This window comes from Pocillopora damicornis, chromosome 3, assembly GCF_964200805.1.
Source record: "Pocillopora damicornis chromosome 3, jaPocDami1.2, whole genome shotgun sequence".
Classification (NCBI taxonomy): domain Eukaryota; kingdom Metazoa; phylum Cnidaria; class Anthozoa; order Scleractinia; family Pocilloporidae; genus Pocillopora; species Pocillopora damicornis.
In genome coordinates, this window is record NC_142672.1 from 18386754 (window position 1) to 18404577 (window position 17824).

Below are 17824 nucleotides of genomic sequence, written 5' to 3' on the forward strand. Positions count from 1 at the left end.
ATTGTAGCGTGCTTTATGAGAGTATAGAGTATGCTGACGACACTGTTATTCGCTTTGGAAATAAGATTTGTTTTGAAAATTGAAAGTAATTCTTGGGGAATTTAACGGATTCTTCATTATAAATACTTCTACTCAAGAAGTAGGGAGAAACACTCGACTACGTCTCGTGTTTCCCCCTACACTTCTTTCGTGCTCTAGCCGCTTCCTAAGTGCTTTACAACAGAACAGAGCACAGTCAAGGCTTCTCTATTTGTTAAATAAAACAATGAAAATTTGTGACGTCAGATAGTAGAATCAATCCTTTTCTCCAGCGAACTGTTCCAAGCAAGCAGAAGCGCTTTCCACATATTCACGATTGAAAAGTTGCCACAAGAAAAAAATTGATCGAGAAGTATTTTCAGATCGGCAAGGTTTGGTGTTTGTCGATGTAATCTGCGCAATATAACTTTTGATTTACAGTTGGAGAGATCTAATCTTCTTAGCTACGTTAATGCGAAGCATACGTCAACGTCATTGCTTATTTAAGCATAAGAAAAAGATTTTAATCCTGTAGTGGCTCACTTTTTAAGGAGTTTAGACTGAAATAGAAGACTTACCTTCTAAGTATTAAAATCATTTATCTTCTCCATCATTTACCGCTTCGCGCCCAATATTGTCAACTTGGAGAAACAAAATCCTACGGTCTTTTGCTAAGCAAAAAAAATTTTAGTTTTTAAAGGATAATATTCTAAATAACAAGCTTTACTAAAAGGAGCAATTTTGTTCCATAAAAACATCATCGGCCGTTCTCTCGTGAGATCTTTTAATACAATTATTTATGGCGTATTCTTCAGCTTATTCAATTATTAACAGGAAAAGACCACAAACTTTTGTTTCGATCACCTTAATATTGTAGGTAACATTGAAATAATGACAATACAAAAACACACACGTAATTCTATTTACACAGTTTTTAATCAGCAATTGCGGCAGGTTCTGCCCAAAACAACCATCAAATGTCTAAAGAAAATTTTTTGAAGGTTTGATGATCCTCGGCGTAATAACATTTTTTATTGTTTTTTAGAGGGCACGGTAACGAATCCTGCAATCTGATTGGTTCTTTACCCGGTCAGTATTTTCCTATCTCTGCCCACGGGCCACGGTAACGCTTTCGTGAATCGCCGAGTACATCCCAACTTTCGTTGTCATTTTTCATAAATATACCTCGTTTTCCGGCTGGGCAGTATTTTAAAGCAAACAAGTCGGTCACTACCTCAAGCCGATAAATAACTTATGAATCCTCTCTTTTCTCTCTCTCAAATCACTTTGGTTGACAGAAAAATATTGGTTTCAGAATGAATTTGTATAAACAATAGTGTCATTACGTTGGTTGACAAGCGGCCTAAAAACTGTCTGCAATTAATTTTAATCGTTCACAAAAAGTACCCAGAAAGTTAAAACGTGAGGTATTTGATTACAGTTAAACTGAACGATGGAACTTTAATTTAATATCTGAATTTTCTCGAGAAAATTGTTAGTAGAGAAAGAGCGAGCAAAGTTTTAATTTAAGTTCTACAACAAATATAGGCTCCCGGTGAGTCTTTCCAATTCCGTTCAATTTGGACATTTGTACCGTAAATTACACAACAGAAACTGAAGGAATTTTTTGAGAAAAGGCCGCATTAAATTCCCTTGTGTCTCGTTGGAGTGTGCCGTTCGAATTTAGTTTTTGTGAAGGAAAGACCAGATTTACACACGCCATTGCAGCAAACAAACGAGCGAACTCTCACAACTTCAAAATAAAAAAGTTGAATTTACTCACAATTACTTTCCTCGCCGTTTACTTAATGAACAGAGGTAAATCTTCGTACATGAATGAATCGTCGATGAGAGTGAATAATACTTTCCGTTAGATTATTGACTGATTTTGAAGAAAACATTGTCGTGACAGTCCTTGCCAAACTAGTTCCGTTGTTTTTCAAATGCTCTTATGCTTTTTTTTTTCTTACGCGCTCTCTAATTGACAGGTGTCAGCATAGTTAGTAGAGGAGACTAGGTCTCCTCTACTAACTATGGTGTCAGATTGTGACAGATACTTGTAAAAATAATGTTTCAAAGTTTGTTTGGAAGCCTTTTAAATCACCTTTATCGTTACGGAAATGAAAATGTTTCGCTGAGGCATCTCTCTTTAATTTGCTTCACCTCTATTTTAACTACCATTTACTCGCTCAAAAATTGTTCAGTTTATGGAAGATCTTGCCGTATTAACAGCCCTAAATCATTCGGGTTCTTTCGGAGAGAATTTCGTCAAGTTTAAAAACAATAAATATGTTATTTACCGGCTAAGGGTCGGTCCGTATGGTGAAAAACTGTGACCTCGGTCTTGAAAATGCTGCCCTCGGCCTACGGCCTCGGGCAGTATTTTCAAGACCTCGGTCACAGTTTTTCACCATACGGACCTCCCAGCCGGCAAATAACATATATATCTTTTCACGTGACAGAAAATAGGTTTGTCAACAGTGGCGTTTTTAACTTTATTTTATAACTCTGGCTATATGGAATACGATATTTCGACTAGCTCTATTAAAGCAAATCGACGAAACGTTTTGTTCCACATCAAAATATGGCTACATCATTAAACGAACGATACCTTTTCAATACTACGTTTCGCCATGTTCGACTCGGTATTAAATTAAGAAAGTATGAGTCAAGGGAGTATTTTGCATAAAGAGCGAAAATTTAACCCAGTGCTACAGATTAAAACTCAACTTAATTCTGATTATCAGAAAACTTGATTTTAAAATCTACAATGCAGTTTAAAAGCTTCAAAAACGGTGCACTGTTCGCTTCACATGATTTATTTATCTCTTTATGAGCTTCATTTACAAGCAGGATTTTGCTGTCAATTAGTAAACTACTGTCAAATAATCAATCAAAGAATTACAAATTACAAAAATAAAACGGAAACAACTGAGTACTTAGCAATGAACACGAATTCCTGTTAAAATGAATTAGGTGAGACTCGAAAATACCTTCATTAACCTCTTAAAGAGTTTAAGGATTACTGACCATCATCAATATTTGCTCTAACAAGTCTCAATTGTTTAAGAATGTCTGGAGTACTAGGAAAACTAATAGAAATGTTGCAATCGTTATCTTAAAGCTTCCGCACCGGATGAATCTCAAGTTTTGTATTCATTTAAATGTCATTATGCAAACAAGGAATCGTCCAATAAAATATACTACATGACATTAATCTCGTTTTGACAACGTTTATGCATAAGATAGACCTATCAAATTTGGCGTTTGTCGGTCTTCAAGAACCGATCAGGTAATGACTATCAGGTAATGTAGTTTGGTAGTTTGTGGAGACAAAGTGGCAAGGTTTACTGCTTTGAAATTAAAAGCAAGTTGCTGGACAGATAACTTTCAGATCTCACATTTTTATCGAAAACTTGGTTTTATCAGGTATACCTAACGTTTAATAAACAAACAGAGAAGCCTAGACAGGAAGCGGCTAGAGCACGAAAGAATTGTAGGGAGAAATACGAGACGTAGTCGGTTCAGTGAAATCCGGCCGAAATGTGGCTCATAAAATCGCGCACGTTTTTGAAGGCGTGTGTTTTATGAATGATCGACAGCCAAATTTATAGGAACATTAATATTGTTCGGGATGACAGCGCCGTACAACTCGACTGCTGTGACTGATGTGGACTTCCACTCAACGCATTGGAACGGATATCAGAGCAAGCTCTTGGTTGTTCACTCGAAGAGCAGTCGTTTTAATTTCTTAGAATTGCTTCACTGCGATGACCGGAGATCGCCATAATGAGCCAGCCCCAATGGGCCACAGCATGATCGCAGTCGCTCTGACACCGTCATGATTAGTATGAATTCTACAGTTATGTCAGTTTGGCTATGTTTTTCATCATTCCTGTTTTACTCTGTTTTATTTTTTTAAACATAAAACTTTATATACTACACGAGTGTTAGCTGTGTTTGACTTTTATCACCATACGTAAGTTTGCGATCTAACTGAGCAGGAAAATCTTCATAACTTAGACTGTCCATTTCACTTTCTCTTTGAAATGGCATATTTACACACCTTTGTTTGGTTCTTTTGTTGCTACTTTCCGGCTCGCTTGCTCCATAACTTCATTTTCAATTAATAAAAAAGAGTTTGAGAGAAGTCAAGGAAATGATCGGACACAACACAATTTGGTAGTTGGTGAGACAGCTTTAGCTTAGCTCTATGTTTTGTACTCTGATAGATCACGCTCTTTCAACCAATACAGCCCGCATTACATTCAAACTTTATTATAAAAGCCATCATTATCTGGAAAAAGTTGTCTTTTAACTTCTCTCAATTTGATTTTTTACTTTAAAAAAGCCATGAAATCTGATTTTTTGTGTTTCAGTAAAGATTTCTGATTAGCTCGGAAAAAGGTGCGACTTAGAGCAAAATATGGTGCGATTCGTGAATAAATCGCACCAACTATAATCGATCAGATTCCAAGCCGATCGATAAAAAGTTTCAATATTTTTCTCAGGTCAACATGGAATTATCCAACGGTCGTATCTAATCTTCTTGCCTTATTCATTTTAAATGTGAGCGTTGGAGAATTCGCTCTGGTTTTTGCTTATTTAGGCAACGGAGAAACTGAGTTCACTTCTTACATGATATGTTGTTTATTTTGAAAGATTCCAGACTAAAAGCCGAAAACTTACGAATTTACGCCTCTTGATGTAAATTTGAAACAAAAAATGGGATGGTAAGTCTTTCGGGGCAAACATAATAATTTGTGGATGAACATCACTCAAATAACAACTGAGCCTTAAAAAATGGTACATTATACAAAAAGTCAAGACTGTCTCCTCGTGTAACGCTCACAATGAAACATTTCCAATGTATCTTTAGACCTTATTCAATTATTAACAATAAAAAATTCAAAACTTTTCGCATTGGTCTCCTTAATCATAATTCACACATTTTTAAATAAAAAGCCATAATTCTGTGTCTCCTCTTTCATTCGACAATGCGGCAGTTTTTTTCGCTTTTTCGTAAAGCGCCCTCTAAATTGCAAAAGGAAAATGGTCATGAAGATTCCCTGATCCTGGGCGTTATAGGTTTGAAGCTCAAATTGATGTAAAGCATAAACGACTTTTAAGAAGGTCCAACAAGTCAATAGATAAATTATATTATTCCTGAAACTCCGGCCTGGGGGGTAAGTGAGGGAAGTTTTGAGAAAGAGACTTGGTAAAAGCTTTCAGCGCACAATCTGTTCTAATGTGATCAAATCGTTCCAAATGATGTGAAATTGGTCATTAAATGACAACAATTTTTAATCAAAACCTTTACTTGAAGAGCCGCGAACAAGGATATCATAATCCATGTGAAAACAGGTTTGTAACAGGTCGGGATTTAATTGTTTTGCAACAATTCTTGATTGTTTCGAAATCCTTGCTGAAAAATCCTGAATAAATTAGGGCTTTACGTAATTATGGCAAGATTCACTCAAAACTGAACAAGTTTTGAGCGAGTAAATGGTAGTTCAAACAGAGGAAATGCAAACTTCACCGAAATATTGTTATTGGGAGAACGATAAAGGTGATTTGAATGGCTTCAAATCAAACTTTGTAAGTATCAAGTATCTGTCACAATCCGACACCGGTCAATTAGAAAACGCGAAAGAAAAAAAAGTGCATGGACACTTTTGAAAAAACAAAAAAATAGTATTGGTTTGGCATATAAACTCAAGTTCAATGACTTTCACGACAACCTTTTGTTAAAAAACACTTGATGATCTTACCAAAAGTAATATTCACTCCCATCGATGATTATTGTACGAAGAATATATATGTTTAGTCAGTGAATGGCAAGGAAAGTGATTGTAAATTCAAATGTATGTCTTGAAGGGAGTTTACTCGTTTGTTTGCTGCAATTGCGTGTGGAAATCTGGTCTTACCGAAAGCGTATTTGAAGTACGACTGAAGTCCTCGTTCATCGTCTGACAACGAAAAAATTGTTTGCGAGAATTTAGATATGAAATAACGGAAAGTTCCATGCATAACCAATAATTCATAATTCAATAGTAAACAAACACCTCACACTTTTAACTTTCTGAGTTACATTTTGTGAAGGATTTAAGTTGATTAAAAATTGTTTTAAGGCCGCGAGTCAACCCATTTAAAGACACATTTGCAAATGCAAATTCAAATGCAAATTCATTTCGAAAATAATTTTTCTTACTGGCAACCAAAGTGGTTTGAGAGGGAGAAAGGGGAGGATTCATAATACTACAAAATCTTTGCAAAACAACTTATAATATTGACCTCAAGAATTAGGTAACTTAAATGCAAACTGCAGGTTGGCCTTTCATCCTTTGCTTATCGAGAAATCTCAGTCAACCTTTCCACCTGCACAAAGCAATAATTAGTTATGTCAAATAATGGTTGTAAATCATATTTTCCTCTTAACCACCAGAGGAAAACTCGATTAGAAACTATTTAGAGCTTTAATTGGTAGTTTAGGCCATCGTGTAAATATTCTTAGTCAACATAGCTGACTTGGGAAAAATCACGCAAATATCAGATGTTACACCGACGTCAAATCACGCTAATTCGAAAGTAAATTCATGAATTCTTCCTTTGTGTCATCGATGAATGTTTTTGGCGGTTTCTTCAGTTCAGCTTCAATTTGTAATTAATTCCGTCACAGATAAGTCAGACTCCTCGGACTTTCTGGTACATGAGCTGTGATTTGACTGTAATGTGTAACATAGTAACCTAAACATCCGTTGACACGAATACTTAGACAACATCGTAGGAATATAAGACAGAAAATAAGCAATAGGATTTCCTTCTTCAACTTCATCTCAGTTAACCTAAATCAGGTTACAGAATCTCTTCTTTCCGGCTAAATGAAGTTCCACGGTATCAGGGGAGGAGTCTTCCTTAGAATAAACTCTGTATTGTTTAAAGAAATCGGAGGAGGGGAATCCCCACTGCTTATGAAGTTTTTAATAATTTTGCCGCATATTCATCAGCTGATTAAACTTCTGAAGTAGCTTACGGGTTGTTGAAATGTTTAAGCCAGTTACATGTACAATTTTCTGCAATCGATGTTAGACTAGTGCCACGTAATATGTAAGTAATGCTTCCTCGTTACTATTTAAAAGCAGGTAATTTAGTGTTAACAACTGGGTTGAAAACGTAAACTAGCCACCGTAAAGGGTAAAAAAGCTGACGTTTCGAGCGTTAGCCCTTCGTCAGATCGCTCTGACGAAGGGCTAACGCTCGAAACGTCAGCTTTTTTACCCTTTACGGTGGCTAGTTTACGTTTTCAACCCAGTTGTTAACACTAAATTACCTGCTATACTCTCCCACCGACGCAGCACCACAGTTTCTTTAGAAACTTACCCCTTTACTATTTAAAAGCGTTTAACAAAGTTCATGCAACAAGCGACAGGAAGATGATCACCAGGAGTGTGATTTATCCCAATCAAATCAAGCCATTATACTTCTTTTAAAAAACAATTGATAGGAATAGGATTACGATGCTGCGTAAACGGTAACGACTTTTTCTAATATGTACCCTCCTTTTTACCCTTTTCATTGACTTCCGATGGCTCTCCACAGCTATTATCTATGACATCGTCGATGCCTCTGGAAACTGCAGAATGGCCCAAAAAAAGCTTGGTCCTAAGGTATTTGATGATTTTATCGAATAATACCAAACGACCCCCTATTTCCTCTCGTTTTCCTAACTCTCCGGAGTAACATCTCCGTCTATCCGATTTTCCGCGAGAGATCAGTCATGTTTTTATAATGTCTCCTTTTTCGTCTTTCACTTCTAGTCCCGCAACATGTGACGTCACCCTCTTGCTAGTTTGGTCCCAGGTGAAAGGGTTGAACGGAGTAGTTCATATCTACGAGGGATAAGCATAAAACATACACGGATAAGCTCTGCTAATATTCCTTCAATATTCCTTGCCTCAACTGTGATGGTTTTAATTACACCTCTGAGTAAGACATAATAGTTATGCTCAAATATTGCATCTTCACTGTATATTTCCCCCTGCGAGGCGTTTATAAACAACAGGCGCAATCCTTGGCTAATCTGATCTATCAGAGAGAGAAGCGTCTTTGTGGCGTTTAAACTCTGCAAAGGAAAATAAATCATAAGTCATTCTGAACTGAACTATACCATAAGGCTCGGGATCAGGTGTTGAAATACTTATTTGTAAGAAATAAGTAACAGGTCAACTTTTCCTTAAGCAAATATTCCCAATGTTCTGTTGCATACCATTTTAAAGCACATCCTGTTCTGGTTTTTTAAATCAAATTTTTTATAATAGAATTTTCAATGCTTTTTCAAGGTTAAATTGGGTCCCGGTTCAGATGCTCTAAGTTTTTTAGCAACATTCTCCACAATTTTATTTAAAATATTTGTAAGACACATCTGAAAGGTCATGTGAGCATTTTTAAAATTGCAATGAGCCGCCAGTTTCGGAGTTTAATTGACGAAAGGTCATCTCACAGATTTAAGAACATTTTATATTAATGTGGACTGCAAACGTCCATTTAAAAAATGGATTAATTTCATAATTTAGAAGTTGACTAAAAGGTATATCACACGATTACTTTGTTGAAACAGCTGTAGACCTTCAATAAATTATTTTTGACAGCATTATAATCCTATGTGAGTTAAACAGCTAAAGTCTTCAATGACCTAAGGTATTCAAAGATAAAGGAAACTCACCAAAGTAGAAGTGGATGGGTCTTCTATCCCACCCAATATAATACCAAGAAGTAAAGACATTTTAAGTAAATAATGTGTAGTGTTCATCTTCATTACAGAAGTCAAGTTAAGGGCAACTTCCTCTAGCTGTACAATAACAGAAAGATTGGAATAATTTTATACTTTGTGATCGTACACAACACCAAGCAGCTCTATGACAAGCAATGTTGTCGTGATTCTCTATTTTACCAAGAATATGCCAAGGATAATTAAGAGTTTTTAAAAGAAGATAAACTATCAACGTCGCGTTCTAATAAAGGGCATTTAATGAAAACCTGATATACCAAGCTGAGGACATCTCTGAAAAATTCCATTGATTGAAAGTAAACTTTCTACTAGCAACCATGCTTCCAGACTTTGATCTCCCTTTTATACTCCCTCTATACTTTCGTTTCTACCAGGTGATCTTAACAGCGATTTTATTTAAGAGCTAATGTCAACATGAATCAAACAAACAGCGGCAAGTCACCCAAATTTGTTTTCCCTTCTAGTTTTATATTTTGTAGCCCAATATGTTCTAGTAATTGTGGTGTAGTTTTTTTATAAAAATATATTTTAGTTTTCGAGAAAAAAATTTTTTTCGTTCGACCGCTCAAATATGCAAATTTTCACCGTGAATATTACCCGAGTTGTGTGACCTTATGTATCGAATGTACGAGACCTACGGTATTTCTGTGAACATAATCCTTTGTTTTATCATCTAAACTTAATCCCCTGTCGTTATTGAAGCTGCCAAAGAAATATTTATTTTTTGGTGAATATTTTTGTCCGACATACTTTTCCTATGTCGAAAAGTAGCATCAAAACAAAGACAGTTTTAACAATGACCGATATGACACAATCTACTGAGCTTTGAGCTTTCATAAGACAAAAGGATGGTTATAAAGTTACTGTAAAAATTTTATTGTGTATTTGTGTCGTTCTATCTTGAGACGAACTCAAAGTCCGGCAAAATTTACTTGATAGCGACTATGAAATGTACATGGTGCGCCTACTTGTCGCCACAGTTAACTGGCATAAATCTCTACAATTTGCAAAAAAATCTCACATAACACTCTTATTTTGTTTATTTATGATTTTATTAGCTGTTTCAATGATCACGTTAATTATGCTCTACCACATTCTAGCCAGATTTGAGTTCCAGTTTATATATCTTCTCTAACTTATTATATCAGTTGCGTGACAAGCGTGACACAGAAATTCAAAGATGAGTCAACCTCCGAAATACCAAGGGATGGGGTTTTTTTTTCCTCTTTGCATGACATGTAGAAAAACCTTTCAGGAATTACTGCATTCAGAAAAATAAAATGTCCAGATCCATCAGTGATTCCTTTGCCGGCTGAAGTCAAAGTATGGTTACAATGGTCAATTTGATTGACAAGCTACATACTGATTTAGCTAACTGATCTGTTTTATAAGCGTCTCATCTTACATGCTAACATGGAGATTTGCTATTTAGTGAAATCGTTCGCCGGTGGAACTTGTGGGTTAAGTTATCAAACTTTCCTTTTAAGCATCCTTTGTATCATATTTGGTACCTGATTCTATTTGCAAGCTTTTTTCTCGATGTTCTTTTCAATCACAACACAACATTTCCTCAATAAAAGTAAACAAAAAAAACCAGCCATTTCGTTCCAATTCTACCGCATTCATTATAGCGAGTCATACAGTAAACGCAAGAATTAGATGTGAACAAACTACTCCATTCGAACTATTGAAATTGTTACAATAAATCTTTGCTTCTTCTGATGCGAATCAACATTGGTACGAAACGTCATAACAATAGTGGAGACTATTGCGTCCAGTCACAAAAATAACTCAGTCTGGTTTTCTAAAATAATAACATTAAACAGTTTTTGAAGAAGAACGAAGAAACCACTCGTATAACAAGTCGCTCGTAAAGCCTATGATAAGTAAAAATGTTTCTTTTCTGAACTATTGGAACTCTAAGCTTATTTTCAGATGCAAATCAACATTAATGTTAACGTCCTAACAAAAGTGGAGACTATTACATCGAACTCAATCTTATTTTCTAATTTTAACGATTATTAACTGTTGAGGGATGCGAAATAACACCTTAACAATTACGAAGACGTCTAGAGTCTGCAGACAATGCAGAGCCACTTGCCCTCCGGGGCAGTCTTAAATCCCTCGCAGCTCATGTGTAACCTTTCTTCGCACAACTCGCACTGTACCATGTCGTCCCAACACTCTGGCATTGAACAATGGCAAAATAAATTAGTGTCACAAGTTTGTCTCTTATTGAATCTAGCGGTGTTCGACTATCGTGTAAAAGGTTAAAAAACGACCTCACTCCAGACATTAAACTAAATTCTTGCCCATTTTCCCTTGGTCAAAAAAAACATCCGACGGGATGCCAGTTCGTATGCATTAACGACACGCATGTTTTGAATTAAAAACATACTTTAGTACGCACTGAAACGTAAAGTATCATCCATTTTGACTAGAACGTTAAGGATGATGTTTTCACTCAGTTTTGTTGCGGGGTTCAAATTTGCGGAGGGGGGTCCAAATCCGCTAGCGGATTTGGACCGGGGGGGTTCCATATCCGCTAGCGGATTTGGACCAGGGGGTCCAAATCTAGAGGACCCAGATTTGAACCCCCTAGATAGACGCTGGGACACCGGCATCTTGCGGGGTCCAAATTTGCGGAGGGGGGTCCATATCCGCTAGCGGATTTGGACCGGGGGTCCATATCCGCTGGCGGATTTGGACCCCCTAGATAGACGCTGGGACACCGGCATCTTCGAGACGCCAAAAGATATCGATGATTTTACAAATTGCCCCACTCACAGATCAAATCTCGGTGTTGGGTGGAATCGTGGTTCCAATAGTAGATTTAGGGTGCCAAAAGAAATGTCCGGCCATGGTAAAGGTAGGGTTAAGTCGATTCCAAAAGCTGATAGGGGAATTAGCAAGCGTGTATCACAGATAGTACTTAAGATGTCTGGAAAATTCATACAATCTGGCTTCGGTAAGTAGGCTACTTACCACCGTGAGCAAAATTACGCGTGACGTCAGAGTTAAGTTTCGATTGGGAACTGGTCAATAGGCTACCAAAAATTCAGACAGAGGCGGAGTTTTCTGAAGTAATGTCAGAACACTTTGTTCCGCCGTCTTCCGCCGTCTGGGGGGACGCGTAATTATGCACACGGTGGTAAAGGGCCCTTCTGCACTAGCGACTAGACGCAGACAAAACATGTTTCTCTTCGCCAAAATCACATCAGAATTTGTCCTTGCTAAATGTCAAGTACCGGTATGCTGCACGTATTAGCACCCCCGGGGAACCCCTATACATAAGAGGGCGGGGATGCGCGCCTGGAATTTCGAAAACGACCGCTATAAAATTATAAAAGGTGCTTAAGTCTTATCCGTGTGGGAGTGGCAACAATTAGCCTGTAAAAACAAGTCTTTATGTCCTTTTCTGTCTTTTTCAATGCTTCCCTCGCTCCTACAGAGGATTCATACAAATATGAGAGCCGTGCCGCGTTTACATTGTACAGGTAGAAAAGGTCGTCCAGAATGAGTGTTTCGTTCTGTGATGAAAACCCCAATAAACTACCTCAGAAATGACTCATTTCGAATAAATGTTACGCTGGTTATTATGTGGCAACTGGTATGAACTCGTTCTTGTACAAAACTCATTCGGATATCATGTAAAAGGCCCCTTAAAGTTTTTATTCCCAGAGCATCACGCTTTGCTCGCCTGTCTGAATACTAAAAATTTCAGTAGCGTTTAAGCAACAACCCGCTCTTAACTGCTTCGCTACCGCTGAAACAACGATTAGTGAAGAAAGCACATATTTTAATATTTTTAATTCAACGTAAACGAAAATCTTTATAAATGGTAAATATTCACTTGTGTCAGTATCAACTATTGCGTGACTAGTTTATGATATAAATTAGGAAGGGGAAAACACAACGCAAAACCTGAGCTCCTGTCAAAAAGTAATACCCAGGCGTATTATAATAATCTAAATGGCTAATAAAATCATAAATAAACAAGGTAAGAGTATTATGTTGGCCTTTTTTACAAATTGTAGTAATTTATGTCAATTAACGATGGCGACAAGTAGGCGCACCATGTACATTTCATAGTCGCTATCAAGTAAATTTTGCCGGACTTTGAGTTCGTCTCATAATAGAACAGCACAAATACACAAGGAAATTTTTACAGTAACTTTATAGCCATCCTTTGGTCTTTTAAAAGCTCAAAGCTCAGTAGATTGTGTCATATCGGTCATTGTTAAAACTGTCTTTGTTTTGATGCTACTTTTCGACATAGGAAAAGTATGTCGGACAAAAATATTCACCAAAAAATAAATATTTCTTTGGCAGCTTCAATAACGACAGGGGATTAAGTTTAGATGATAAAACAAAGGATTATGTTCACAGAAATACCGTAGGTCTCGTACATTCGATACATAAGGTCACACAACTCGGGTAATATTCACGGTGAAAATTTGCATATTTGAGCGGTCGAACGAAAAAAATTTTTTTCTCGAAAACTAAAGTATATTTTCACAAAAAAAACTACACCACAATTATTAGAACATATTGGGCAGCAAAATATGAAAGTAGGAGAGAAACGAATTTTGGGCGACTTGCCACAATATTTTAAATTTGTTCGATGGATGCTGACATCCTCTCTTAAGTTGTATAAAAGAGCCACCACTTTCAAATAAAGGCTCTTACCTTTGCGATCAAATGTGACTATTCTGACTTGGAAACTTATATTGGCCGCCGTAAGGAGTTAAAAGGCTGACCTTTCGAGCGTTAGACCTTCGTCTGAGCGATTGAAGGAATTGTGGGTTGTGTGTGGGTCTATATGCAGAAAATGGAGCTACGCTATTGGTGGGAATATGGCGACGAGAAAACAAGAATAACTTGTAAGAAGTTGAAGATTTAGACGTGAGTCTGGACTATAGAAGATGTGCACAGGCCAGCAGTTTTCTTCGGGGCTGTGAAAGCTGTAGCCATCGAACATGGCCTCATTGTTTATGCTTGTCAAAGATATCAGCACTGATTTCTGCCCTCCAAAGTTGCGAGTATCCCCATACAGGCGCCACCACTCACTATCTAGTTCCCTCATCCAAGGATGAGCGATGGAGACACATTGATAGAGTCTTTTGGGGTTAATACGCCATCCAGTTGTGGTCCTTGATGGTTGAAGAACAATGTCAAATTCTTTATGCCGTTTGTTTCTTAACCTTTCTGTTTGCCTTTCTGAAGCAAAATATCCAGGAAGTTTTCTCCTCAAATTTCTAAATATTTCCTTCTGACTTACTGAATCCTACATTTGCACAATTTCTAGGCTGGAGATGTGATTGAGTTCTGTAGTATGGTCAGTGGTTAGAGTTTCATAAACAGACTTCTTAGTACTGCTGTCACGGGTTAATTTGGTTAATGTGATGGTATCTTGAGGAGTTAACGATCCATCCCATAAATCAGAAGTATCGCTACTGCTTTTACGCCGAGAAGATGCAGCTAGAGAAATACCCACCAAAAAACTGCTGTTTTGTTGTTTGAGCCTCTGAACAAGTGGTCTGGAAACAAATTGTCTTCCACCGTCCTACAAACTCCTTCTCTTGTTTTTCCCTTCTGCAAGCTGTTTTGTAGGGCGATGACGGCTTGCTGGTGTAGAAAATTCATTTGATTGAATCAAATATCGTGTAGGTGTTACTGGTTCAAATGCTGTCTCTGGACGTGCTTCTTGTGTAGGAGTAGCTGGTTCAGTCTCGTGATTGGATACACTAGGTCCCTGAGAAGTAGCCACAATGGGTGCTTGAGTGCCAATACGTCCAGTTGGTGGAAGTAGAATTGGGCCTAACAATCGCTTTCGCAGAGGTTCAACACTGTTTTCTGTACCTTGGTATCTGATGGCTAATATCACAAATGCTGCGTACCTAATGAAGTCTCTACTGCGCTGATTTTTGTCGAGCACAAAGCTGTTTTGAATGCCTGAGGAGAAGATTTATATCAGAGTGTGGTTGTCCTTTGTCCTTAGTCCTTTGTGATCATCAACGTTAAAATCACGGGATTCCAGCCCGGTTCCAAATGTATTCAGTTCGTTTGTTAACGTTCGGCTACAAGAACAAAATGGAATTGTTCTCTAAATCAAGAGAAACGGTACACGATATCGAAATGAAAAAGACCAGTAAATAAGCAACCCTTACATACATAAAATTCCCTTCATTGAACAACGTCTTCGCTTTAAGAAGACCTACTTTTACTTTTAAATATCACCCAAACTTCTGTAAACAAAAGTTCAAATTACGGTTCGCTTTAATTTCAGGCGTGAATTTGCATAATCTTTCCTGGGCGAAATCTTTATGAATTTCAGAGATCAAAACCATTTACTAAACAACATCTGCTTTATCTTGGAAAGGGAAGCATACTTACTCCTATAAAGGAGCAGGTTAAGCTTTAAAACAGATCAAAACTGCCAGCTTCCATCTACGCGTCGACACGGACGAATGTTGAACAAGCTGCCCGTTGAACTGTAACACGCTTCCACTTAGCAAACAAAGCTTTCCAAATTTAACGTAGTTCGCTTCGAATTCCTCGATCTATTCGAAGTTTAGTTAAGTTACCTTTCAGAAGGAAAAAGGCCATCCTCTGCTTTGACGCTGCACTGTTGATGATTGTTATCATCGACAAGTCTCAGCAGCGATCTGCCCTTCAGGTACTGTTATCTGAATGACCCCTCCTGCTCCGCCAGCCGTAGGATAGACAGCATTTCCATTCAATTCATCTTTTCCTTTTCCACCGTCTCTCTTTCTTTTCTCTCCCATCACCACCTGTGAGTTAAGTGTACTGATGTTTTTGCTAAAAACTGCTAAATGCCCGGATAGAATTAGAAACGGGCAAAAGCAAAGGCAACAAGCTACTTATGAGATAAGATGGAGTAAAGTCCAACTATTTTTTTTGCGTTTGCTTGAGGAAGTGCTGAAGATTCAACCTAGAAGGGGAAGAGCCGTAACTTCCAAAGTTCATTGAGCAAGATGTAAGACTGTCTGGTGACTCTGATAAAAAACAGAAGGTACTTTGATCAATAGTCAAGAGTTTTGATAGAAAATTACTAAGTATTCAGTGATCAGTATGAGAAAGAGCATTTTTCGCAAGGTCCTTCCACTTGTCTCCTGATCTTCCACACTCAGAAAATTCGACCATTCTTTTTCCTTCCTTCTCTTTCCCGTCTCATTCTTTGTATTATTTTGTATTGTTTCCTGCCTTATCTTTTCTGTCTTATCAGGTGTAAATTCGTTGATAATTGATTTATTTTTGTGTAAACTTTAAATGAATCGGCCATCTTGCGTGGCCAAAATAAAACCCGTAACAAACTTGGCAGGTTTCTATTTATCATAGCGCTCTTTCAAACCAAACTTGACTGTTAACCAACAAGTTGACCAAAATACCGATGTAGGTCTCGCGCTCTCAGGCGAATGACACCTCCTCATCCACCAGCACATATCCCTGTGCTGTGCGTTTGAGCTGAAGCTCTGATTGTTGCACTTACATATGAATCACATCACATTTTCGATGAGGGACATGTCAATAAAACAAATTAATACATTTAAAAAATATTTCAATTTCTTTACCTATAATGATTACTCCCGTCGCCACAAGTTCTATGGCTCCTCCGCCTGCGACTTTCTCGGAGTATCCACACATGAACCTTATCAAAGAAAAAAAAAACGAACAAAGCGAATAACGATATCAGAAAGCAGCGCATTTAAGTATGAACCATACATGTAAACGGTGCTTTTTAACTCGCTGATTTACTAGCTCGGGCTGAGCCAAATACTGTTCACTTAAATACAAAGAGCTCTCCCATTTTTTCCACGGTTACCTAAGGAAAAGTCATATCGATAAACCATAAGGAATTTATAATAATATAAAACACCAAAATTGGACGTGACAGCGTTAAGTAGTTTTTTTTTTTTTTTTTAACTCGAATTCTGAGACTGAGGATTAAAGTTTCTGTAAACTTTCGAGCATAAAATATTAAATTTGTTGCGACGCTTCGCAATTTTCTGCAATAAAAACAAGAAAGAAATTTCTGTAAACTTTCGAGCATAAAATATTAAATTTGTTGCGACGCTTCGCAACTTTCGGCAATAAAAACAAGAAAGAAATTGAAAAAATAACACTTTCAGTCAAATAACCACCCTAAGAAAGAGCATCAAGTCGTTCTACAGCAAAAAAAGCAAGACAAAATTTTTTTAGAAGTATGAAATAGCTCATCAACAATGAGCTCGCACGGTAGAATCGTCATCAGTTTTACTCCCACCATATATCTGCATTATTCCAAAGATCAAGGACCCGAGTGAATCACCCTTCAATTTTATCAACTTTCTCCTTAATAAGTTGGATAAATAGTCTAAATATTTATTTATTATATTTTAACGCGACAAATATTTTGGAAAATATAAAGACCTAAACAAATAAAAACATACGCAGACAGCTGTAAACTAATTCCAAATACTGACATTAAGTAGACGCCAGAAAAGATATGTTCCCACAAAAAATGTTTTCAATACATTTATTGTCATTTCAATACAAACAGGCACTACCACACCTCCACCTCCGCCTCCTCCCAATAGTAAAGCTATTTTGTTTTTTGTTTATGGTTTGGGTTGTTTGAGTTGTAACGGCATAGGGTGCGTTAAATGAAATGAAGAAATTAAACTCACGGCATAAGGGGCTACAAATAAAATGACGAACTAGTTAAATTATCGGTATAGAAGGTTACAAAACTTTCTTTTCTCGATTTTTTTCGTTCGCAGGTAGGAGAAGTCGCTATTTTGATATAAGTTTCACCACAAGTATTTCCTTCTCCAGTAACTTGAACAAGATAAGGAGGAAGGTGATTGTCCTTCACTCCTTCCCACGAAGGATGTAGTTCTTGTATGCGTACTTTGCTTGATTCGTTTACCCTTTTTTGCTCTGAGTTATTGAAGAATAACGTACGCTTTGAAAATTTCAACCATTGTCACTCAAAACATGTTTGACTTTCTTTTC

General features: G+C 37.2%; 1 long non-coding RNA gene across 1 annotated transcript; it reads right to left on the reverse strand.

The window, feature by feature from the left end:
- Positions 1 to 12599: 12599 nt before the first annotated feature.
- On the reverse strand, positions 12600 to 15436 carry LOC149048630 (uncharacterized). Its single transcript, XR_016185418.1, has 2 exons — positions 15203 to 15436; positions 12600 to 14886 (listed from the first exon to the last, which is right to left on the reverse strand). It is a non-coding gene; the product is annotated as an uncharacterized LOC149048630 (long non-coding RNA).
- Between the last annotated feature and the right edge of the window lie 2388 nt (positions 15437 to 17824).